Source organism: Microcebus murinus, chromosome 5 (genome assembly GCF_040939455.1).
Source record: "Microcebus murinus isolate Inina chromosome 5, M.murinus_Inina_mat1.0, whole genome shotgun sequence".
NCBI classification, from domain to species: domain Eukaryota; kingdom Metazoa; phylum Chordata; class Mammalia; order Primates; family Cheirogaleidae; genus Microcebus; species Microcebus murinus.
Window position 1 is genome coordinate 64,423,269 of NC_134108.1, and position 26,086 is coordinate 64,449,354.

Genomic DNA, 26,086 nt, shown 5'->3' on the forward strand with positions numbered 1-26,086 from the left:
CCATGGATATGTCATGCTTATGATTGTAGTGATTATATTATTACTAACATTACTAAGTGTTAGATATGAAGCCAGGTTTTGTGAGTGATGAACAGAAGATTTCAGACACAAGGGTGGAGGTAGGGGAAAAATAAGGTGTTTAAACATGGAACAAGTGAAGGATAGACCTTGTGACATTACTGGGTTTTCTGGGAGCAACTAATATTAAATAATTTTCTTTTCTCTAGTGTGTAAAATGCTAGGAATCTGAAGTAGTGGGAAATCACTTTGAAGAGGAAATCAGTACCTTTGCACGGAGGACCGTGTACTGTTACAAAGGAGTGTGTGCTTCATGAGGTCGTTGACAGGGGCCACTCAGAAATTTTAACAGCAGAGTGACATGGTTTGCTTTATAGTTCAGGTAAATCACAGTGGTAGAAAGAACATCACACTGAGGGAGATGAGACAAGAATTAGAGAAAACAGCTTTGGGGACACCAAGATAGAAGGGTAAAGCAATGAGAATCTGAACTGTGGAATGTTGCATGTAGAGAGAAGAGCGAGGGCTCGAAACATACATGGAAGGTAAGATAATTAGGACTTGGTGGTGTGAGACCAAGACTCATCAGAGAAATTAGGGATAAAGGCAAAGAATTGGGTGCCATCAGCAATAAGGTATTAATTGAAACCTTAACAGTGAATGGGATTCTCCAGGGCAGGCACGGAGGTTAGCAGGAGTCTCAAAAATGAAATGTTGTGTGACAAGCATGATTTGAACTATCACGTATTAGTTTAGTCTCCCCTTGTTCAGGAGGTGAAGCTATCCATTTAAACTATCACCTTCCTTCCCACTCAGTGCAATTCTCTCTGCTTTGGAGAAGAGAGTGGGCTTATGAGGATCTAAAAAAGTGCTGCTGGAAGGGACAGTGAGGAGGAGTCTGAACTCCCCTCTACATTGTGTACGTGATTATGCCTTTCCCTCCTCTCTCTTCTTTTCCCTCTTCCCCTGTCTGAAGTTGCAGAAAACACCGCCTAAATCATGTACATCACCCATAATAAGGTTCACAGCCGACACTCTTATCACAAAAGATAGGTTAACAAGAGAAAATCATAATAAATTTATTTAACCAAAGATTTACATAACACGAGAGCCTTCAGAAATGAAGACGCAAAGAACTAGGGAAAATTGTCTTTTATTTTATGGATGGTCATGTAGAAATGTGATTGGACAAAAGGGTATGATTTAATGGTAACAGACTGAGAGGGGAAACTCAGTAAGACTTCTCTGTTCTATATTCTTGACCTCTCTGTTAACATTCTTTCTTCTAGGCTATGAGGCAGGACCCGCTGGAGTGAGGGTCTTCCAGGGACAAGGAAAAGAGTGGCCTTTCTAGGTTTTATGCCTTGCTCTCATGGAAAGGCATTCTAGTTTCCATGATCCATCTTGAGGAAGAAGAATTCTGGTCTCTGTGACTCACTTTAGGGAAGAAAAGAAGATGGAAGACAGAAAGATGGCAGAAAGTCAGAAAGAGCTTGATTCTGAGGCCCTGCCAGCTTCCTTCAGCTTGAAGCACTCAGCACACCAAGGCTTCACACTTTAGGGTATTGTTGGGTTTTTATGTTTTGATTTGTTTTGTTTTTGCCTTAGTGTCTCTTTTGTCAGTAGAGAAAGGAAGGAGAAAAACATAAATGAAAATATACAAATATAATCTCTGCACACAGTCTTAGATAAAAAGGAAAATTAACCATTTATTTATTCATTCATCCTTGCATTCGTTAAACAAATATGTATTGAGAACCTACCTTGAGTTAAGTGCTCAGCACAGAAAGGAATAAAACGTAATCCTGGCCCTTGAAGAATGTATAGCCTAGAAGAGAGGCATTCCTGTTAGATTGCTCTTCTAAATACTTTAAATTTGAAAGATAAAAGAATCTGCAGACTTTGGTAACCGAAATACTAGAAAAGAAAGTTCTGCTTTCAAATAATTTTGCCTATATTTATTTTAATTATAAAATATAAAATTGAGATAATATATTCAATGTGACTGAAAGAAATTGCTGTGTAAGTAGCAATAATGTCTAACATTGGCTGGTTGACTGGACTAGGTGACCTTCAAACTTCTCTGTTCTAATCAACTAAACTCTTAGCCAAATACCCTATAACAAAGCCACCCAGCCCATTTCCAAAAATTGAAATATTTTCCTTCACTTTAATTGAAAAGTACACATTCTGTGCTTTTTCAAAATAATTTTGAATCAAATAATCCATTACTATTGCCTCTCTCTCTATGTAGATACATATATTTTTTTTTAAATTTCAAGCTTTAATTATTTTATTCATGAACACTTCTTCCAGCCTTCTAGATTAGTGGTTTCAAATTCTACCTTTAAATAAAAGCATCTCTTTCCCTTCTGTCCTCTAGCATCTCTTAAAAAGAAGTCAGTTTAAAGTCTCATGATATTTAATTTCTCATTAATTTTCAATTTCTTAATGTGAGTGTGTTATGTGTATGATATTCAAACTCACAGTATTCAACTGAACTTTTAATAAATCCTTTTAAGTAGTCACACTTAAAAAAATAATCATAGGCTTTAGAAACGTCTGCATAGTCATTTACATATCATTTAATCATTGTTTTCAGTTTTCTGGGATTTTTCCACCCTTTTCATCTTTATGTCCTTCTCCTTTGAACTAGTCATGAAATTTTATCACCTGGAGATAAAGCAATTTAAAGGTTTTTTCCCCAATTTGCTCTTTTCTATATTCATAAATTTGCCATATTCTAGAAATCCATAGTATTGTACCAAACATTCAGGCTAAACAATTTTTTGTCAGCAAAACTGAACATTTACCAATTTCAAAATAGTGGAACTGACCCATTGTTTGCCATATGATCAGGAAAGAGCAGGTGCAAGTGAAATATTTTATGTGCAAAGAAACACAAAGGCATATCAAGGTGCAATAAGTCCATGTATAATTCTACATAAACACGTGCATTCACAGGCCTTTTCTTTAGCCAAAACATCATTAAAGAAAATTAAAAAACAAACAAAATGCTGGTCAACTCTAGTACTTTGAATAATATAAACACAAACAAGAAAGCAACATTTAAAAACAAGCATCATTTTTATCTGCCATTGTTGAGATTGTCTGAGTTCTGAAAGCTGAAAATCAACATCAATATTAAAAGAATACTGTAAACAAAGGATAAATGTCAACCTTAAACCATTTCTTTTTTTTTATGTTTTTCTTTTGCAATTGTAAATTTTGTTACTACAAAAGCAGACTATTCATTGCAATTGTGAGGCCATTTTCATCTGAACAATCAACAGTAATGATGTGTTCTGAATAACACAGTTGAAAATTGATTTGGTATAAATTCTTAGCAAAATATTTTTGCTATATTCCATACTTCAAAGAGACTGACCTGTAATACAAAGATTATGCTACTTTTTTGAAAACTCTCTTCAAGGGTGGAGGCCATTTTAGCATCATCATACTTATCCTTTATAAATCTGTGCAAAACACAACCCCTCCTTTGTGGAAAATATGGTATTAGCATTTTCTAAATAATACTGTCTTTCAATGCATCATATCAGAAAAAATTGGTCCCTCAAAAAGGGGCATATTCCTGTATATAGTGCCCAAATGGAAGTGCATGCCAAATTATGTCTGAAGTTTTTGTGAGAAAATATCTCCCAAATAGTAGTTTCAAAACAGTAGAAAGACTCTGCACTGGGTGTCAGGATATCTGACTTTTAGTTTCAGCTTTACAATTGTCTAGTTGTGTGACTTTTGATATGTCAAATCCTTCCTGAATTTCTTTCTTCATTTGATTGAAAGGGACTAGCCCAGTGGTTCTCAAACCTAGCTGGACTTTAAAATCACCCCATACGTTTTTAAAATATGTAGATGTCACCAATCTTCCCCAGAAAAGTTAGATCAGAATTTCCAAAGGTGGGTCTGAGGCATCAGTATTTTCTTAAGCTTCCCCATGTGATTGTAATATGTATCATACAATCACTTCCAACTCTAAAATGCTCTGACATCTTTAAAAACTTGCAGTTTGAGAACCTCAGCATGTGTTTTAAATGCGTTCAGGGGAGAGAATTTCCAATGTAAGGTGTTGGTGTTTGTTCTATCAGTTGCATGCATAATGTAGGCTGACATGGAAAAAAAAAATACCAAGAGAAAAAAATTAACAGGGAAGGTAGACAGGCCATGCAAACGAGAGCTCAATTACAGAAGAGCTGTCTCCAGGAGACCAGAGTCATGCTCTTTAACATTCTAAGTGATTGGTTTGTGCAGTGAACCAAATCTGAGCAGTTCCAATGTTTGAAAATGTAATGACTTAAATAGAAATACTAATATACCCTTCAAGGTCGTGAAACAGTTTCTTGGCCTTAGGAAACATGCAACTTCTGTGGGCTCATGTAGGTCAATTTGATGGACCTCTTATAACCTTAAGATGCAGCTTGGTCTTTACTCTGCATTAAAATATGTTAATACCAGCTTCAAAATCAATTTGATTCATTTTTTAAAATCTGCATTTTTTTAAACTTCCTTTTCATTTGAAGAATTACCAAGAAGTTGTTTAAAATTACCATATTTTCTAACTGAATAAAATTAGGCAAAGGACTAAAGTACAAAAAGGTCATCAAAACAAGAGACTATAAAAGAAATCTGAGAATAGTTACACATTGCTAATGACAGCCTAAAATTTAATTTAAAGTGAGCCCTAAAAATGTGTAATGATTAAGAATTGGGTTTCAATCCTCAGACATAGATTTAAAGAATTTACTGAATTACCAAATTAGTGGACACGAGAGGGGAGAGAACAACACACTAGGAATTATCTCATCTAAAGTTGTTTTATCTTTTCACTTAGAAGGATAGGTTATTGAATTTTATGTACATAATCTAGTACATGAAATGTGGTCAACACTTCACCTTACACACAGTCTACAAAGGAAGATATAAATCAGAACTAAGTTCATTTTAATCTAATTCTTAGCAACTGCTTGCTAGGTTTTGGCCATATCCACAATTTCAGACCTAGCAACCCCTTTTTAAAAACAAATGTTATGTAGACCCCCTTACCATCCAAGTAATACAATCTATCCTCAACTACAATTTTTTAATATGCAATGATATATATATATATATGTATATATATATAATGGAAAAATATGTTAATTTACATTCATAACCACACTATCTTTTTACTTATATACTCTAATTATGAATAAGTTGGGACCACAGAAGAGTAAGATGAGAACTCATTCCATGCAAGAGAGTCAGGAAAAATGAAAGAGCAAAGGTAGAGATGAATTCTAAACTAATGTCTTATCTGTATAAAATAATATAAATAAGAAAAACTTTAATTCAAGTATAAATAACAAGATAAAGTAAATTCAATCTATTAATGGTGAGAAAAAAATGAAGATACATGAAATTCATGTGAATGAGTAGGGCCTATTTATAAATGTACTTCCAAAAATTAATATGCTATGGCATGGAACAGAGTACCAGTGAAATGCCACTAGAAATATGCTTTTTATCATAGAGTCAATCAAATGTCCAAGAATGCATTCAGTCTGTGTTACTTAAAAGTCCTTGTAGACAGTATCATTCCTTAGGCAAAGAATAATAGAAGATAGACTGGAAAAATAAACAGTAATAAAAGAGGCTGTAGAGAAAAAGTAAGCTAAATCTTTCAGAACAATGTCATAGTATGACAGAAAACAATTTCATAAATAACCTAAATAAGTTAATTAGATAATTTTCAGGACATAGATTTCTTAAACTGTTATAATTTTTTTTAAATACAAGATGACAGTAATACAAACCAGTTTTAACTTTCAGTAGTATCACTTTATTAATTTCATAATATTTGGTAACAAGTATTTAAAAAGACTGTCAATTAGAAAGCATCTGCACAGCCAAGAAAATAATCAACACAGCAAATAGATAATCTATAGAATGGGAGAAAATATTTGCAAGCTGTACATCTAATAAAGGAGTAATAACCAGAATCTACAAAAATTTCAAGCAAATCAGCAAGAAAAAAAAAATCAAACCATTAAAAAGTGGACAAAAAACATGAATAGAAGCTTTTCAAAAGAAGATAGACAAATGGCCAATAAAAATATTTAAAAACACTTGTTATTAATTATCAGGGAAATGTAAATTAAAACCATAATGAGATATCCCTTACCTCAGTTACAATGGCTTCTATTAAAAAGTCCAAAAACAAAAGAGGCTGGCATGAATGCAGAGAGAAAGGAATGCTTATACACTGTTGGTGGGACTGCAAATTAGTACAACCTCTATGGAACATAGTATGGAGATTCCTCAAAGAACTAAAAGTAGACCTATTCCACTACTGAGTATTTACCCAAAGGAAAAAGGAATCAGTTTATCAAAAAGACACCTGCACTCAAATGTTTATTGTATCACGATTCACAATTCCAAAAATGTGGAATCAACCCAAATGCTCATCAATTTATGAGTGGATTAACAAAATGTGATATAGGTATACCATGGAATACTACATAGTCATAAAGAAGGATGACTTAAGGCCTTTTGCAAAAATATGGATAGAACTAGAAACCCTTATCCTAAGTGAAGTATCTAAAGAATGAAAAGACAAACATCACATGTACTCACTATTAAATTGGAACTAACAAATGAGCATACATGTGCATAGAGAGAAGTATAACTCAATAGAAATCAATTGGGTTGGGGGAGAAGGAGTTGGGCAAAAACCTACCTAACAAGTACAGTGAATACTATCTGGGTGATGGGCACACTTATAATCCTGACTCAAGCATTCCATAATTGATCCTGTAATCCAAAACTTTTTTACCCCCATAATACTTTAAAATAATAAAAAAAAGACTGTCAGGTGCTGTAATACAGGTCTGTAATCCCAGATATTTACAGGGCTGAAGTGGGAGGATTGCTTGGGCCCTGGAGTTCAAGGCTGTAGTATGCCTGTGAATAGCTACTACACTCCCACCAGGGCAGCATGGCAAGACTCTGTCTCTTAGCCACAAAAACTAATAACAAGAATAAACCTATGTCCCACCTCTTACATTTTAGCAAACAGATTTGCTGCTTTTGCCAAAACTGTGATAACAATTTAGAATCTCTCTTCCAATTCACATGTTGCTAAAAAGAAGAAAAGTTATAGGTAATTTAATTTGTTATCAAAGACATAGATAGAAAAGGCTTAAATAGATCCAAATCCTTTCATAATTAGACTAATTAAATTGTGGTATGCTCTAAAAGTTTTGTTTTAGCACAATTAACTCTTTTTGCATATCTTGGCTAACAGGTTCCGCAATAATTTTTAATTAACCAATCTGGTATTTTTATTCATTCAGAACTTTAAATTGAACCATTATATTTTATTTATTAAAATAAAAACAAGAATTATTCATTCCCAAATCAGTATCTTTAAAATCTAAAGTGTTCCAAAAACAGAAAAATTGAAAATTCTCGGTAGCAAGGTCATTTGTAAGTGCTGTAAGTTTGTTATCAAATTTCATTATTTCCTTCATTTTGATGAATTTGATCTGATTTTCTTGAGCTTAAGGTGACCTCATTTAACTTTTCAAGTATATCTAAAAAATACATCACATTCATTCACAGTATTTCAATCTTGATGTTTATTTTTCCATTGACAATTTTTTTAAATAAAACAGTAATAAAGAGTGACTAGAATTTGTTTTAACTCAACCATATTCTTTGAGAATCCTCTTACTTCTGTGTCTAGAATAAGATATTTGAACTCTTATTGTGTGTACCATATGAAATAACTGATCACTCAAAGAGTTATTCTTAATTTTATTATTAAAATAAATGCTGTTAAAAACATTAATTGATTTGTGGAGCTCTTGGTAAAAGTTTTCAAAGACTAAATGGGCTAACGAATAATATAATGAAATGGCTAAAATACTTTTTACAATTTTTTAAGTTAGCTATAAATCCACATTGTCAACAACCTATAGCTGGCATTCCCATCTGTAACAGAAGCAATGACCTCAAAAGAGGGAAATTCTTTTCCATAAAATAATTTGTAAATGTTTCAAGTGTAGAGAAACCCTTCAAATTTATTATCAATAATTTTAAAAATAAGATTTTCTCTGATTTTTCATTCCATATGATCTTGTCAAATATGGGTATAGTAAAACCTCCTTATCCAAAGGAAGTTTAATCCAATTGTAATGAAAATTTATTTTGACTACAGCACATTTCACAGCTAATTTTTTACATCTTTTGCCATCTCTTTGATTATTCTTTACATGCAATTTTTGCTAAATGGAAAAATTATCTCACTTAGCTTTCTTTTGTCAGCATATCAAAATGTCTTATATAGTTAGTAAAATTAATTTTCCCTAATAATATAGAGGTTACTATTTTGTGATCATGTATGTTCACATAAGAAGCAAGCTGGATAGAGCTAGAACCCATTCTACTAGGGAAAGTATCCCAAGAATTGAAAAACAAGCACCACATATACTCACCTTCAAATTGGTATTAACTGATCAATGCTTATGTGTACATATAGTAATAACATTCATCAGGTGCCAGGCAGATGGGATAGGGAGGAGGGGATGGGTATATAAATACCTAAGGGTGTGGTGTGCAACATCTAGGGGATGGACACACATGAACCTCTGACTCAGATGGAGCAAAGGCAATATATGTAATCTAAACATCTGTAGCCCCATAATATGCTGAAATTAAAAAAATTAAAAGAAGATTTTTATGCATTCCAGGGAATGTTAAATTTTTCAAACATTTTCTTTAAATCTTAGAAATATGACATTTGCCTTCTAATTTTGTCAGCATCCTTGATTGAAAATGTTTATTTACCTTTAACAAGTTAACTGCTTCATTAGAAAATAACATGGAAATAATATAGACATTGATAAGTTTTTAATTGCAAGCCAATCTATAAAACCCAATTTCAAACAATACTCTGATATTCAACATTTTAAATAAGTTGAATAAATATATTTCTATGCGTAGAATCACCATAAATGCAACAGACACAAGCCAGTGGATATGGGTATAATACATTGTTCCAAACACTGAAGATCATCCAGCTTTCTGGCTGCACCACTAAATACCTGCATCAACTCCAATCATTGTGACAATAAAATTGCCCACAAATTATCCAAAACATCTTAGGATGTGACATTATTCCTATTAAAAAACAATTCCTTAGACCTCATTTACCAAAAATGGCACTCTCTATACACATGTTGTTTTCAAGCACACCATTCTCCAAATACTAGCCCCTATGTGTCCAGTTTACTCCTCTGATATGCTAAATTTGAAAAAAAAAAAAATTCCTCAAATCAGTGTCTCAGATCCCCTGAGCCTATAGTCTTTATTTCTTTCCATCATTTCTCACATATCTCCCCTTCTATGTCTGGGCAGTTAACATTCTATGACCCATCAAAAGCCATAAATTCCATAGTGACACTCCTTGGTTAAATCATAACCCTGGTTAAAGCCAGCTCCCCACATACTCTGCATCTTCCATTCAAAAAGGACACACTGATCTCAACTCAAATGTTTGCTCTTAAATCTTAAGAGAGACCTTCAGGCTATCTGGTATGTTTTTCTAATTTATCTACTCATTTTTCTAGATTGTTATCTTCTTTTGTTTCAACATCCAACCCAGCACCCCAGTCCTCATATCTGTTGGGCTTATTTGCTTCTGGTTTCCTTAAGACAAGAGAACCCATCAGAAGAAAAATTCCACATTCCTTCGAGAGTGAATCCCGCTGCTTATTTAGATATATGCCCTCTCTACTTTCTCTCCTGCCAAACCTGGGAGCTGCTGGTGCTCTGAGATCCATACTAGTCAAGAACTCTTGTCCCTGTACTGTCCCTGCATTTGGATTATCATCATTTTTCCAATTAGATAAGAACATCTTTATCAGAATTCTAATAAGCAATAACCCATAACTTTTGTTAAAAAAAAAAAAAAAACTCAATCCCACCCCCCTCCAGTTTAGGTTGGATTTGTCTGTTTTTAACTATCAGCAAATTTTCTGGATCAATTTTTACAATTTCTGTCTCTTTGCCACACACCTCTTTTTTTTTCTCTTGAGACCACTTCAACCAAGCTTTTGTCAAATGGTCACAGAAGCTGCTCCTATCAAACTCAACAAAATTTCCTGTATGAACTAAATTTGATGGCCACTTTTCATTTCTCAGCTTACTTGACTTACAGGCAGCTACTGATTTGGCTAATTGGTCTGTCTTGGAACTCTATTTTCACTTTGCTTCTCTCAGCGTTACCTGCATCCCACACTGAGTCCTTATTCTCAGCTTCCTACACCAGATGTTCTTCATCCTCCCAGATTATAAACATTGGACATCCCAGACTCAATCCTTAGCTTGCTTCACTTCACTTCCTAAGCAAGTCCATCCAGTCCTATGGCTTTGAATACCATTTGCGATGCTTTTTTTTCCATACTTACAAATTCTGCCATGATTTCACTCCTGAACTTCTTTTCCAATTGTTTATTTGACATCTTAATTTATATGAATAGAAAAAATCTTTAAATTAAGATATGAAGACCTGGGTGGAGTGAACATCAACAGCCCTGGCACTGCCTAGATAGTCCTTCTCAGCCACCACCACTGCAACCATGGGGCAATCCAGACAGAGTACACCCCCATGGCCATCTACCTTTGTGGGGAGAGACCCATCCTTCCCCTGCCCAAGCATCCAGCAGCAGCCTGGGAACCAGCCCAACTCTCTACATGAATATCTCCAGAACTTGCTTGGACTGTGACAACCACCGGACAACAAGGAGATGCAGGAGAGCAGCAGTGTTACAAGCTCATAGTGCATCCACCCCTCTCCTACCTGGTCAATCTTCTTAAAGAAAGACTAAAAGCACACCATTCAGGAAACTTTCCCCCTCTTTAGAGAGCAAAATATTCCCTCACAGAGGAGAACAGATATACCAAAAAGATCTACATTTTGCATTGAGCAAAGAGATTCCAGATGAGAGGAAAACAGTGAAAGAAACTCTGGCAACATGAAAAAACAGTCTATGTCAACATCCACAAAGGATGAAACTAGCTCTCCAGTAATAAACTCCAGCAAGAAGCAAAATTTTTAAATGTCAGATATGGAATTTAAAGTATGGATCACAAGTGAGCTCAATGAGATTGATGAAGAAGTTGAAAACCAACACAAAGAAGCAAAAAAAAAAAAAAAAAGAAAGAAAGAAAGAAAGAAAGAAAGAAAAGAAAAAGTTTAGTACATGAATAAAAAATTCACTAAAGAGATAGACATGTTAAGAATAAACATAGAAAAATTTCTGGAAATTAAAGAGGTATTTAAGAAATTTCAAAATATAGTGGAAAGGTTTAAAATAGGCCAGACTAAGCAGAAGAAATAATTTCAGAGCTTGAAGAAAAGGCTTTTGAATGAACACCGTCAAAAATGAATAAAAGAATCAAGAAGAATGAACAAAGACTTTGAGAATTGTGGGACCATGTAAAACAACCAAATATAATAATGATAGATATACCTGAGGGAGAAGAACAAAAAGCAAGAAGCATGGAAAACATTCTTAGGAGAATAATGGAAAAATTTCCTGGTCTAGGTAGAGATTTAGACATCCAGATGCAAAAAAGTCATTGAATTCCTGGAAGATTCATTACAAACAAGTCATCTCCAAGGCACATAGTCATCAGTCTGGCAAAAGTCAAACTGAAGAATAAAATCCTAAAAAGCTCTGAGATGAAAATGTCAAGTAATTTACAAAGTAAAATCCATTGGATTAAAAGCAGATGTCTCAGAGGAAACCTTATAAGCCATAAGTGAATGGGGTCCTATGTTTGGTCTTCTCAAACAGAATAACTGTCAGCCAAGAATTTTGTAGCCAAAAAAAAACCAAAATTCATAAATGAAGGATAAATTCTTTCCCAGATAAGCAAACACTAAAGGAATTTGTCACCACTAGACCTGCCTTAACAGAAATTCTTAAAAGTGAACTATATACATTGAATAGAACAATCGATACTGATCAATATAAAAATAAAACAACTGAAAGTAAAAACTAACAGCTCTTATAAAATAGTAACATGAGGGAAAAGGAAGCAACTATGCAGCAATCAACATGATGAATGGTACAATATCTCACGTATCAGTATTAACATTGAATGTAAATGGTCTAAATATACCACTTAAAAAATATGGATTAGAGGACAAGATATAAAAACCACAACCCAAATATATGTTCTCTTTAACAAAACCATTTAACCTATAAAGATTCTCATAGACTCAAGGTAAAGGGATGGAAAAAATATTCCACACAAATGGAAACTAAAACTAAGCAGGAATATCTGACATAAGCTATTCTTATATCAGATAAAATAGACCTTAAAACAATAACAGTTAATGACAAAAAAAGATGGTCATTGTATAATGATAATAAAATTGACTGGCCAAGAAGATATAGCAATCCTAAATACACATGCACCTAACACAGTAGCTCTCAAATCCATAAAACAAATACTAGTAGACTTAAGGAAGGAAATAAACAGCAACATCAAAATATCTGGGTTCTTCAACACTCTAAATCAGAAAAGAGGCAATCATATTATCCCTGTTTGCTGATTATATGATCTTACATCTAGAAAACTCAGAAGACTCCAAAACACTCCTAGAATTGATAAATAAATCTGGTAAAGTCTCATGTTACAAAATTAATGTACACAAATTGGTAGCATTTCTATACACTAATAATAGTAAAGCTTAAATTCCAATCATGAGCTCAATACCATTTACAATAGCTGCTAAGAAAATAAAATACTTAGGAATACATATATCTAAGTAAGTAAGGATCTCTATAAGAGACCTACAAAACCTTGATGAAAGAAATCTTAGATGACAGAAACAAACAGAAAAACATCCCATGTCCATTGATTGGAAGAATCAATATTGTTAAACTATCCATACTACACAAAGTGATTTACTGATCAATGCAATTCCCATCAAAATACCATAAAATACCTCATTTTTTTTTTTAATTTTTTTTTTATTTTGGCATATTATGGGGGTACAGATTTTAAGGTTTCAATAAATGCCCATTTCCCCCCCTCCCCCCAAAAGTCTGAGTCTCCATCATGACCATCCCCCAGATGGTGCACATCTCACTCATTATGTATGTATATACCCGCCCCCCTCCCCCCTCCCACCTCCCCTAAGTGAAGTATCCCAAGAATGGAAAATACCTCATTTTTCACATATCTAGAAAAAAACCAATCCTAAATTTCATATGGAATCAAAAAAGAGCCCAAATGGCCAAAGCATTCCTAAGGAAAAAGAACAAGTCTGGAGGAATCCCATTAGTGACTTAAAATTATACTACAAGATTATAGTAACCAAAGAAGCATTGTACTAGTATAAAGCTAGAGACATAGACCAATGAAATAGAATAAAGAATCCAGAAGTAAAGCCATATAGGTATAAAGCAGACAAAACATACGCTGGGGAAAAGACACCCTATTCAACAAATATGGCTGAGAAAAATTGGATAGCCACATATGGAAGAATGAAACTAGATCCCTTTCTCTCACCATATATAAAAATTAATTAAATATGAATTACTCAATTCTAAGAAGTGACAGTGAGTTAGCACCGTTTATGCTATCCTGGATTAAGCTCAAGCCTATTATTCAAAGTGAGGCGACACAAGACATGAAAAATGGGCCCCACATCTACTTGCCATCCAATTGGTACTGACTGATTAAAACTATGGTTCTCAAATGGTGGTAATGTTCACCAGGGATTCAGGAGAGGGCGAGGAGAGACACAATCTTAGGGATGTGGTGAGCATTTTGGAGGGGAAGGGCATAACTCTAATCCTTCTTAGGGAGAGGCAAAGATATACAATGTAACCAAAATGTCAAAAAAACCCCACAAACAAACAAACAAAAAACCTTTTTATTGGGTGGTGGGTAGGTGGGAGGGGGGAGGAGGAGAAGGGTGTATACTTACATAATGTGTGCGGAACACACCACCGGAGGATTGGATATGCTTGAATCTCTGGTACGTCATGGGGAGGGAGGGGGGCAATATTTGTAACCCTAACAATATTTGTATCCCCATAATATGATGAAATAAAAGGAAGAAAAGAAAGAAAGAAAGAAAGAAAGAAAGAAAGAAAGAAAGAAAGAAAGAAAGAAAGAAAGAAAGAAAGAAAGAAAGAAAGAAAGAAAGAAAAAGAAAGAGGAAGGAAGGAAGGAAGGAAGGAAGGAAGGAAGGAAGGAAGGAAGGAAGGAAGGAAGGAAGGAAGGAAGGAAGGAAGGAAGGAAGGAAGGAAGGAAGGAAGGAAAGAAAGAAAGAAAGAAAGAAAGAGAGAGAAAGACTTAATTGTAAAACCTGATATCATAAAAATTCTAGAAGAAAACATTGGAAAAACTCTTCTGGACATTGACCTAGGCAAATAATTTATTACTAAGACTGCAACAGCAAATATAGCAACAACTAAATAAATAAATGAAACTTACTTAAACTGAAAAGTTTCAGCACACCAAAAGAAATAATCAACAAAGTAAATATACAACCTACAGAATAGGAGAAATATTCTCAAACTATACATCTGACAAAGGATTAATATTCAGCATCTTCAAAGAACTCAAACAAATCAGCAAGAAAAAAAATAATAACCCCATCAAAAAGTGAGCTAAAGACATGAACAAGATTTTTTCAAAAGAAATGTAAATGGCCAACTGACATATGAAAGTATGCTCAACATCACCAATCATGAGAGAAACCCAAATTAAAACCACAATAAGATACCACTTTACCCCTGTCTGAATATTAACCCTTTGCACTCGGATGTCAAGTGTGACTTGACACGGTTAGCATGAGTAGCAGCTCACACCATGAAAAATTATAGAGATTAAAATTACTCTTTGAATGTATCATTAATTTGAAATATAAAAAAAAATCTAAATAAATAAGTTTGTGTGAAAAGAAACTCCAGTATTTATTATTCTGGGGTATTTAAAAAATTAAATCCCGAGTAGAATAAAGGAATCGAGAAAAAAGCAAGCGAGTGCAAAGGGTTAAAAAGTTGAAAAACAATAGATTTTGGCACAGATGTTTTGAAAAGGGAATACTTACACACTGTTGGTGGGAATGTAAACTAGTATAGCCTCTATGGAAAATGGTATGGACATTCTTCAAAAAACTAAAAGTAGACCTACCATTCAATCCAGCAATCCCAGTACCGGGTATCTACCCAGAGGAAAAGAGGTCATTTTATTAAAAAAAAAAAGAAGAAGAAGAAGAAGAAGAAGAAGAAGAAGAAGAAGAAGAAGAAGAAGAAGAGGAAGAGGAAGAGGAAGAGGAAGAGGAAGAGGAAGAGGAAGAGGAGGAGGAGGAGGAGGAGGAAGAGGAAGAGGAAGAGGAAGAGGAAGAGGAGGAAGAGGAAGAGGAAGAGGAAGAAGAGGAAGAGGAAGAGGAAGAAGAAGAAGAAGAAGAAGAAGAAGAAGAAGAAGAAGAAACACATGCACCCAAATGTTTATCACAGAACAATTCAGAATTGCAAAGATATGGAATTAATCTAAATGCCCATCAACTGATAAAGTAGATAAAGAAAATATAGTATATAGAGAGCATGGAGTACTACTCAGCCATAAAAAGTAATAAGATAATGTCTTTAGCAGCAACTTGGATGGAGCTAGAGACATTTATCCTAAGTGAAATATCCCAGGAATGGAAAAACAAATACTACATATTCTTACTTATAAGTGGGAACTAAATAAGGGGTATATCTGGTCAAAAAGTGGTGTAATGGACATTGAAACTATGGATGGGGAAAGTGGATGGGAATGAAGGATTAAAATCTACCTATTGGGTAAAATGCACATTATTCTGGTGACCGCACACTAAAATCCCTAACTTCGGCATTATACAATTCATTCATATAACAAAAAACACTTGTACCCCCTAACCTATTGAAAAAAATTCCCTACCCAAACAACTACCTCCCCAATTTTTTCTGTCTTAGCAATAACAACACCAGTATTTCAGTTGTTTTAGCCAAGATGTTAAAGTCATTCTTTCCTTCTCTATTTCTTTCACACCCATTCCATTCCATTAGAAAATGTCTTTGGTTCTAATCTCAAATACATATTCAAATTGAATTCCCTTTTATCACCTCTATTGCTACTGTTCTGTACATATTATTCATTTAATAAAACTCAAAAATTCTGCATAAGGAACCACTCTAAAACTTAGTGGTTCAAAATAATAGCCAATTATTACTTAAAAATCTACAGGTCAACTGGGGAAGAAGTTTTGCTGATCTATAGCTGAAATGAAATGAGGAGAGACATAAAAGGAAAAGTCGTAAAAATGGGAGTTGACAGATTACAAAGGGCCTTTGTCAACCAGAGTTAGGTTTTTTGAATCTTATTCTGAATGAAATAAGGTAGTAGATTGAATGTACATATATAGTAATTATTACCCTCCACATATCCACATTTCTTTGTAATGTGACTCTGTAGCTTTTCCCCACAATGAATCTGGGTGGGCTTCATGACTTGTTTTGACCACTAGAAGGAGCAAAGTGACATCATATGATTTCTACTTTTCTTGTATAGGCTTCAGTCAACCTTGCATGGTTCTGCTGTCTTAGAACCTTGCCAGCTGTCATCAGATCAAGCCTAGGCTAGCTTGCTAGAAGATGAGAAATCATGTGGACGAGGTTAGTACACTCAGTTGCCCAACCTTATGCTTCAGAGATATTAGATAGCCCAGCTGCTCATGGCTTTCCAGTTACACTGGATATGCCCACAGCTAAGGCCCTCTGTGTTAAGGGCCTTTCTCTTACCCTGCAATTCTCTTTCCCCAAATCTTGTTGGTTCTCTCCTACTCTATGTTTCTGCTCCATTCAGAGAGATGTACCTTCAATCAACTATTTAAAATGTCACCACAGCCCCTCTAACTTCTAAACATGTTTTAACATTTTTGATAGAATCTATTATTTAATTCAGGCATTACTGTCTGTCTTTGCTGGATGAATGACATCATGAGACCAAAGCCATTGCATTTTGTACACTGACTCATCCCCAGTGACTAGACCAGCACTGTTCAAAAAATAAAATAAAATAAAATCCAAGGCACATGAGTAAAACTTTAAATTTCTAACACCCACATGAAAAAAGGTAAAAAGTGGTAGGTGAAATTAATTTTAATAACTTTGTATTTAACCTAACATAATCAAATTATTGTCATTATGACATATAGACAATTTTAATAAGAATTAATATAGTTTATTTCACATTTTTATAAAAACTGCCTTTGAAATACAGTATGTATTTTTTATATTTACACACATATCAAATCAGGTAAGTGCTCAATACTTCCACATAGTTAGTAGCTATCATTTTGAACAGCATAAATGTAACCCATTGGTAGTATTAGTCATAACTATTTCAATCCAAGCAGTCTACACACAACTGGACCAAATGAAATAGGAGGAAGATCCTGTGGCAAAATAAAGTACTAGTTCTACAGCTTTATCAGTTGAGGGCAGGTCTCACTACTTTCTTCACTTTATCACATTGTCCCTGAAGGTTTTAGTACATGTTCCTCCAACTTTATCTCAATTTTCTTGAATGTTTTACTTGTTCTCTAGTTTTTTTAATCTCATTGCTATTAACACTTTTAAGTAAAAAGTAAAACATTCAAGACCAGTAAGATTAAGGCTGTTGATAAACAAGAAAAAAGCATAACACATAATACTTCAAGTCAATTCTCATCTTTATTTCTATGTTCACAAAAGTAATATATTTACTCAGAATTCCAGTTAGTTATTTTGACTATGTGTTGAAAAAAATAAACAACCTTCTTCAACTCTTTTCTTTTCCATTATAAGATTCTTGTGGTTAAAAATCCTGTCATAGATCTTTAAGTTCACACCAGAAGTTAACAAACCCAAATTTTCCCCATTTCCAGGTGATTACACTTGCAGTTCATTTTGCCTAAAAAGCTCACTGTCCTCTCTATCTAGCTTCCTCCTTCAGGTGTCAGATTAAATAACACCTGGGGAGGTGGTGTCTAAATTAGTCTATCCTCCCTATTAGGCATTTCATAGCACTCACCTTCCTTCAGAGCACTTACCATGATTGTAAATACATAATCATTTGAATAATTATCTTTGCAGCACAGAACCATGCTGCATCCCCAGCGTAAAGCATAGTTACTGACACAAAGCAGGTGCTCAAAAATACTGAGTAATGAATGTTTTACGTGATTATTGAGTACATGAAAATTTAGAAGTAGAAAAGATTGTTAATATCAACTAATGCCCAGTGCCTTCGCTTAGGATGACAGTCCTACAGGTGACATTGGAAAATTCATAAACAAGGAACACACACACACACTTAATTTCTCTGTTTATTTGTACCTGGAAAGTTTTGTGAGTGAGCATAGTATAAGGGATAAAATGCCAGAGGGCAGCGTGCAGGGCATTATGAGAAAAGCTGAGCAGATGGCCAAGGGATGTGCCACGCTTCATTATTAAGCAATTGTCTGACCTTCAGGCACTCTGAACCTTAAATTCATTCTTTGTAAAATAACTTAGCTGGACTTGATCTCTATGATACCCTATTTCATCAGTTCTAAAATGCACTATTTTTTCACATTTTAACCTCTCTGAAATCAAGATGCATCTTACAATCCATGTTTTTTACATCCCTGTCAAGGGTGGTTGTGAGTGACATAAACAAAATAAAAAATCTTCCCTTGATACCTTCTGGAAAGACCAAGAAAGCACTAATACTAAAGCACTTTAGAAAGACAGGGACATAGAGCCATACAATTCTGCGATTCTAAGTTATTTCTTTCGTTACCTATTTCCTAACATTTTAAAATCATTCCAAATTAAAAGGTAAACATTTATGGAATAGTATTTATTTGCATGAATCACTGACCTGATTCCTGTTAATCATTTTGTAGGTCAAAAGTCAGGATGTTTACGCTCACAGATGACACAGAAATATTCACAGTATGTTTTCATACATGCCTAACTCAAATATCATTAAACATACATATTCACCTAAAGACATTCTTTTCTGGGTGAGGAAATAGTCCTCAACCTAGAATTCTCCAAATAAGAAGCTTCATTTCCCTACTCAGCATGAATAGAATACACATTATAAAAGCCGAAGAATAAATGCTTCTGTCACTTTTTATATCCTTTCACACCATGGTAGATTTTTTTACTTTTTATGAATTGGGCATCGTGTATTTATTTAAACAATCATGATATCTCTTTATAAATGAGCACTGTAACTATTAAGATCCCCCCCCCCCTCTCTCACACACACACCCCTCAGAAGCATTTTGGAGTTCTTCCATTGCTCTATCATTTCTTATTAATTGCTTTGTGTTTCAATATTCTGCATATAGTTAATTTCAGTTAATTACACCAGGAAACCCTCTAGAAAAAAAAAAATGCTGTATGCACACATTCACCCTAACACAGAATTGTATCCATAGAGCCAACATCTGGACACATTTATATATGTCACCCCCCTACAACCACAAAGACTTTCTTCCATGACTTTTTTTTTTTTAGTATTTTGCCTTTACTAGTTAATGTTTTCTATAAGCTAGATCAATTCCCCTTTTTGGGGTTAAAAATGGCACAATTTTCAATCTCCCCCTTTAATTCTTGCTTCAGTTTGTTTTTCAACATATTGGCTTAATGTCAAATCTTCACTTAAAACTGTTTTTTTGTTAATTTTTGCTATGCAGCCACTATTATTTAAGCAGAGGTGTTTGCACTTAATGCCAACTGAAGGCAGCGTGAGCTGTCTAAATGGTGCATTAGGGAGAACAGCTGATGGATTACAAATCTCCGCATTTCACCAACAGAAATGAATTTGAATCCATCAATTTTATTCCCTTATGCCAAATTTAGGAAGTTCAGTTTATGCAGATCTGTCAAAATATTACATTAAACACCTAGATGAACGAGTTAAATTAATTTAATTTTACAGTTTGCCTTGATTGGGTTAGGGTAGTTCTACACACAAAGCAGAAACTCCCACAGAAACTGAACCTAGTGAGGAAAGGGATCAGGGCAGTGGCAGCTGGGCTCAGTTGAATGGTCAGACAAGGTGTTAGAAATCAGTAACAAGGGGAGGGAGGTGCCTAGACATTCCTTGTGACACCCGTGCCTGTCTTTTACTTAACACCAATCTGATGGCCCTGAAAGAAAGTAACCACAGCAGGGAATAAAATTAAGATGAAAAAAGGCTACTGCGCTTGCAATGCAGAGCAGATCAGTCAGGGCGACCAAAATGAAAGAGAAAAGGGAACAATAATCCTGCTGTGTGGTTATATAGCACCTTTCATCGAAACAATGTGAGAATTCTCTATTTTTGCAGGCCAGCTCCCTAGAGGGCTTTGAAAGCAATTCAGGAGGGAAATAAAAGGATTGCAGAACAGATTTCAGGCTTGAATGATAAAATGGACATTCTGCAAGACAGATTTTACTGAATTGATAACTGGATGATTGAGGCTGTCACACATAAATAAATTGAAAAGGAGTAAAATCAAAAAGAAAGCAGAAAATTTTGAAAGGATATAACAGTACAAAGAAAACCTGATGACCTTGAAAGAAGGTCAGAGAACCAGCCTCTACATTCAGAGACAGTCAAGAGGATTCAAACCTGGAAATCTAGTGGGCTCCTAGCAGGTATGATCAGTACCAAAATATGAGACCCATACATTTCCTGCACAGTTGGCAAAGGTTAAACAGTCATCAAATCATGGAATCAGTAAGTTGATTTAAGCAATAGTTACCCTGAAGTCTAGTCTTCTTTTTTTTCTTTTCTTTTACAGAAGGATGGGTCTATAAAGGAATGCTATGGAGTGTCCCATCATGCAGAATCCAGACTTCTGCCGGAGGGTTTCCCTGGGTGTTTCTTATGGGTAACATGGGCTCCACAGGATATTCCTCACTTGGGCCGCATCCCATTCCCTAAGGAGTAATGGAGATGTGATACCTTGGCTAGCTCTGTGAGTCACAACCTAGACTCTGAAAGGAGGAGGATTCCCATACCCTTTCTCATGCCCATCAATTAGCTATGCCAAGAGAACCTATCCCTGAAGACTCTCTCTCTCCTCCTGCTCTTAGAATATATACATCCAACTCCCTCTCCAACCACTGGAAGTAGGTTGTACTCAGAACATTACTACACCAAGAAAGTTGGGGAGGAAACGGAGTTGGAGGGCACAGGTGAGATGTCAGAAATAACTGCATACCCTGGGCAAGGAGAAGCATCCCATTCCCAGAACCTCTATGTAACTCTGGATCTCGGCCACCCTCTTGCTGGAAGAAGCAGCCACCTTCCTTCCATGCCCAAGGAGACACTGGACAGGCCTCATTGCCAGGTGGCATGAAAAATTCTCTCCTGCTTTCCCATGAAGAAAGCCCTATCTATGCCTTTTCTCTGATGGTATAGATACCTGTGAGAAGGAAATGCAGTGATTTCCAGAAGTAAATATTAATACAAAATAGGCTTTCAGTACATCAGAACATAAGTTTCTCCCACTCTTCTTCAAACTGAAAAAGCAATGGATCGAAAGTGCCTCATTTCATTTGCAGACATTAATAGTGAGGCTTATGTTGTTTCACCTTAAGGCTGGGCCTGATTTTCACATTAAAGAAAGAACTACAAGTAAATTTCTAAAACAGGTTTCTATTTAGCACTACCTGGTACAATGTAATGATTTGTTATTGCCAGTGATATGTTATACTTTTCTTAGAAATGTGTCCCATAAACATTATCTGAAATCGGACTCCTTACTATAGTAGAAACGTAATATATTGTATATCTAGGCATGTGTGTATGAGTGTCTGTGTGTGTGTGTGTGTGTGTGCGCGTGTAGACACATAGGCTGCTTTTCTGAAGTTGAAGTACCCTGTTCCTCAAGAATAACAAAATTTTGAGTGAATTACAGGAAGGAATATGTGTCCGAAGTAAAATAATATAACATTTAGAAGACAACAGATGACAGTGGAAAGATACAGGGCATAGGTCAAAAACATCATTGGTTTAAATCATAACTCTTACCAGTGACCTCAGCTATTATTCTTAGCTTCCCCATCTCTATCTTCATCTATGAAATGGATATCAATATCTACCTGTCTAGGTTAATGGGAAGATTAGAAATTATATAAATATGTCTTTACATAGCAAGCAGCAATTCAGTAAATTGTAGCTACTATTATTAAAAATTATTGAGAAGCAGCATAATGTAGAATAATGAGTAGAGTATTTAGAGGGAAAGGAACTAATTTGAAGTCCAATTTGATATTTACTAGTTGAATAACTTTGGGAAAAATAGTTAACAACTGTGATCCTTTGTTTCCTCCTATGTCAAATGGGCATAATAATAATAATTTCATAGGGTTGTTTTAAGTAATAGGATGACATAGATAAAGTGCTTACCTGGATTACCTAGAATATAGTGGATGCTCAAAAAATGTTAATTTTCTTGGTCTCCCTGCCACACAACCAAACATAGCATAGGTTTTTTTTTCAACAATAAAAACTAAAAGCATTAATAACCAGATATCCAGAAAATCTTCCTATAATTATTGCTAAAAGGTCTGTGGTCTATAATCCAGAGAGTGGACTTTGTAAATAGTACCTTCCAGACTATTCAGGAAGTGTCTCTCTCTTATGAAACATTCTCTTTGTGCTTGTTTGTTCACCTACCTTCAACACCGATAAAGCACCTGCTATGTTTAAGGTATGAGCTGGAAGCTGAAGTTGAAAAAAAGAAAATGTTTATCTAGTTAACATGCTCTTCCCTTAAGGCAAGGCTCTCACTAGTAGTGTTTCCCTTCTCCTACTTCCTAAAGCCTCTATTGTGTTGACTATTCTGCCAAGAGTTGCCTGTTACTCCTCTTTCATCCATTTATTGCATTTCCATTGTCCTGTCTGATACTGTGCTAAGCCAAGCACTGATGCCAAAAGGGAGAGGGCCAGAGGAGGAGGATTTATGCCCAGAGATCCCTGGAGTCTCTCTCTTGAGAATCTCCCAACAGCCTGTCCAGGGTAGAGTGAAATTTCACTAGCAGCTGCAACACTAGTTCACAGCCCTGTGAGAATGTGACATCTCATTCTTTCATTCAAAATGCTTCCTGCTCTCTGCTTCTCTTAGATTTTAGTTGCCTGCCTCTGGGACTCAGATGCTTTCATGGAATTGATGCAAACCCCTGGGAAATTTATTTGTCCTCTGATATCATCCATGCTAATGCTCCCCTCCATTAGCTCAGATAATCAAGAATTGACTATACATAGAACTGTGGGGGATTACAAAAGCACTTACAATCTAATGAAAAAGAGTAGAAAAATACTGAAGGAATTTCAAAAGAGAGAGAGACAACAGAAAGAAAGCCACAAATATATATATATATATATATATATATATATATATATATATATATATATATACATACACAAACCAACTTGTGATACCTTAGCTAAGCACAAGAATTAAAGTGGATATGTCAAAGAATAGCAGGAACAAATACCACTGAGACTGGGACAGTGTCCCAGTGCCATCAGAGGATAGCATGCCAGAATATGATGAAAGTGGGTAAAGGTTTGGAAGAAAGGTTCCATGGCATTTGGGGGAAGGAATGCAAGGTGACTGTCATTGTAGTTGACTCTGATCTCTCTGAAATTAGTTTCTTAAAAGAATGATTTTTTACTGCAATTCTTGAGTTCACATTAAATTTAAGGTACAAAGCAGGGCCAGTTGTTAATATTAGTAGTAATCCAGCCATAATATATGATGGACAGTTGTATCTAGGAAATCAAAGTGTAGTCCCACTTTACAACATGAGAACACACACCCATCCCATGTTGGTAGCATAGATCCCTGGAAATGCCACTTATGCCCACACTATTATTGGTGATTAAATCTCATCAATACTTCCTAGCAGAGTGGAACAAATCACAGCCCCTTCCAATGTCATGAAAAAGAAGGGCTTTAGTAAATTCCAATTTCCCATAATATATTATTTTTATATAAGATAGCAGAATAGGGCACCAAAGTGGTTCATTGCAAATTAAATAAAGTAATGGTGTCCACTAATAGTAGTTCCTTATATGACCATGAAATTATTAATAGCATGTTTTCTAGATTCCAGATGAATGTTTGTTATCAGTGACTTCATAAATGCTGTTTCTCCCCTCAAGTTGTAAATACCAGGGGGTTTACATTCACTGGGATGGTTGTATAGCACACCCTTTTAACATTGCCAAAAAAGTATATATCTACTTTAATTTTCATAAAGCTATTCACTATGATTAATGGAAGTAAACCTAACACCTGCAAAGAAGGTCCACCACTGCAGCAATAATCTTCTAAGTCCTGGAATAACAAAAAATCTTTGGAAAACTATAGATGAGAGTGAACCATTTACAACAAACTCTAAGCACTACCACCAACAGTTAAAATTATAGTGATTCACAAAAACAAAATGAAATTATTCAATTAAAGCTCAAAAGAAATAAAAAACCTGGTCTTAGATGAGGTACCTTACCTGTAAAAAGGAGGCACAAACATTACGATTATCTGGATATAGGAAAGTTTGTATCCTGGAAGTTCTCTTAGATTTCACATTCCAGAGTATAGAGAGTATTAATTTCTTCGAGAAGAAATTAATTTCACAGTCATATTTCCTCTAAGATGGTTTAGGCAAATTCTTTCCTAATCCAGCCCCATTAGGCAAAAGGTGCTATCAATGTAAGGAGAGAAGGGTGATATATCTACATTATTAGGGGGAGTCCATATAGATCTATCCCATCATCAGTAGGATTTCTCCCTGTATGTGGAATGCCCAGGGAGATATTCCCCTTAAGAGGAGAATAGAATAGAATAGTCCATCTGTGCTGTAATCAATGAAAATATATAAAGTGGTGGGAAGACTCAGAGACTCCACCCCAGAGAAATATGCATTAAAGTGACATAGTCTATCTATCACATAAGCACGGGACAAAGGCTAGAATGGCAGAATAAGTGGAGATAATTCAGAGGATTTGGCAAATACAGAATGAGTGGTGAAGAGAAGACAGAGATTGAGTCATGTAGTATAACCTTGCTGCAGAGAAGTGTGCAACCCATTAGCAAACTTCACCCCAGGAGATCAGACACTGTTGAGAGTCAGAAAAAAGTCTGTGTCGGTCATCCTGACCTTGTTGGAGGTAATACCTGATAGTTCTTGATTACACACAGTCACACATAAGAGCCTTATGATAACCTCCACAGCTGACTGGCCGGCCATCTATAAGAATGTGCCCACTGAAGGAAGGCTGACAACAAACACTTGAGCAACTGCTTTGGTGGAAAGAGGGCAAATAACTGCAATTGTTGTAAGCTGAGGAGTGTAAGATACATTAACACACACACTCCAACAGCCTCAAGAGCTGAAAGATAAACCATGCTAGGTTTTTGAAGAAAAACATGGGATGATCTTAAAGCACTGCATGCACCAAGATTGTTTTCATGTGATATTTTTTCCTTCTACATCTTGATTTCTCTAGTTGTAAAGAGTATTGGGATGGAGTTGCATGATAATTAATAGCATATCTCTGTGTTTATATGATTAATATTTTCAATGCTTCATAATTTTTTTAATTAAACCTTTTTTTTAGTTCTTAAATATTTTTAAATTTTTTTCAGCATATTATGTGGGTACAAATGTTTAGGTTATGTATATTGTCTTTGCCCCACCTGAGTTGGAGCTTCAAGCCTTTCCATTCCCCAGAGGGTGCGCACTGAACCCATTAGGTGTGTATATACGCATTTCCCTCCTCCCCCCTCCCATCTGCCCAGCACCCATATGTTTATCCTAGTACAACTTACAATTGCAAAGATATGGAATCAACATAAGAGCCCACCAACCGATAAGTGGATTAAGAAAATGTGGTGTGTGTGTGTGTGCGCGTGTGTGTGAGAGAGAGAGAGAGAGAGAGAGAGAGAGAGAGAGAGTGTATCATGGCATACTACTCAGCCATC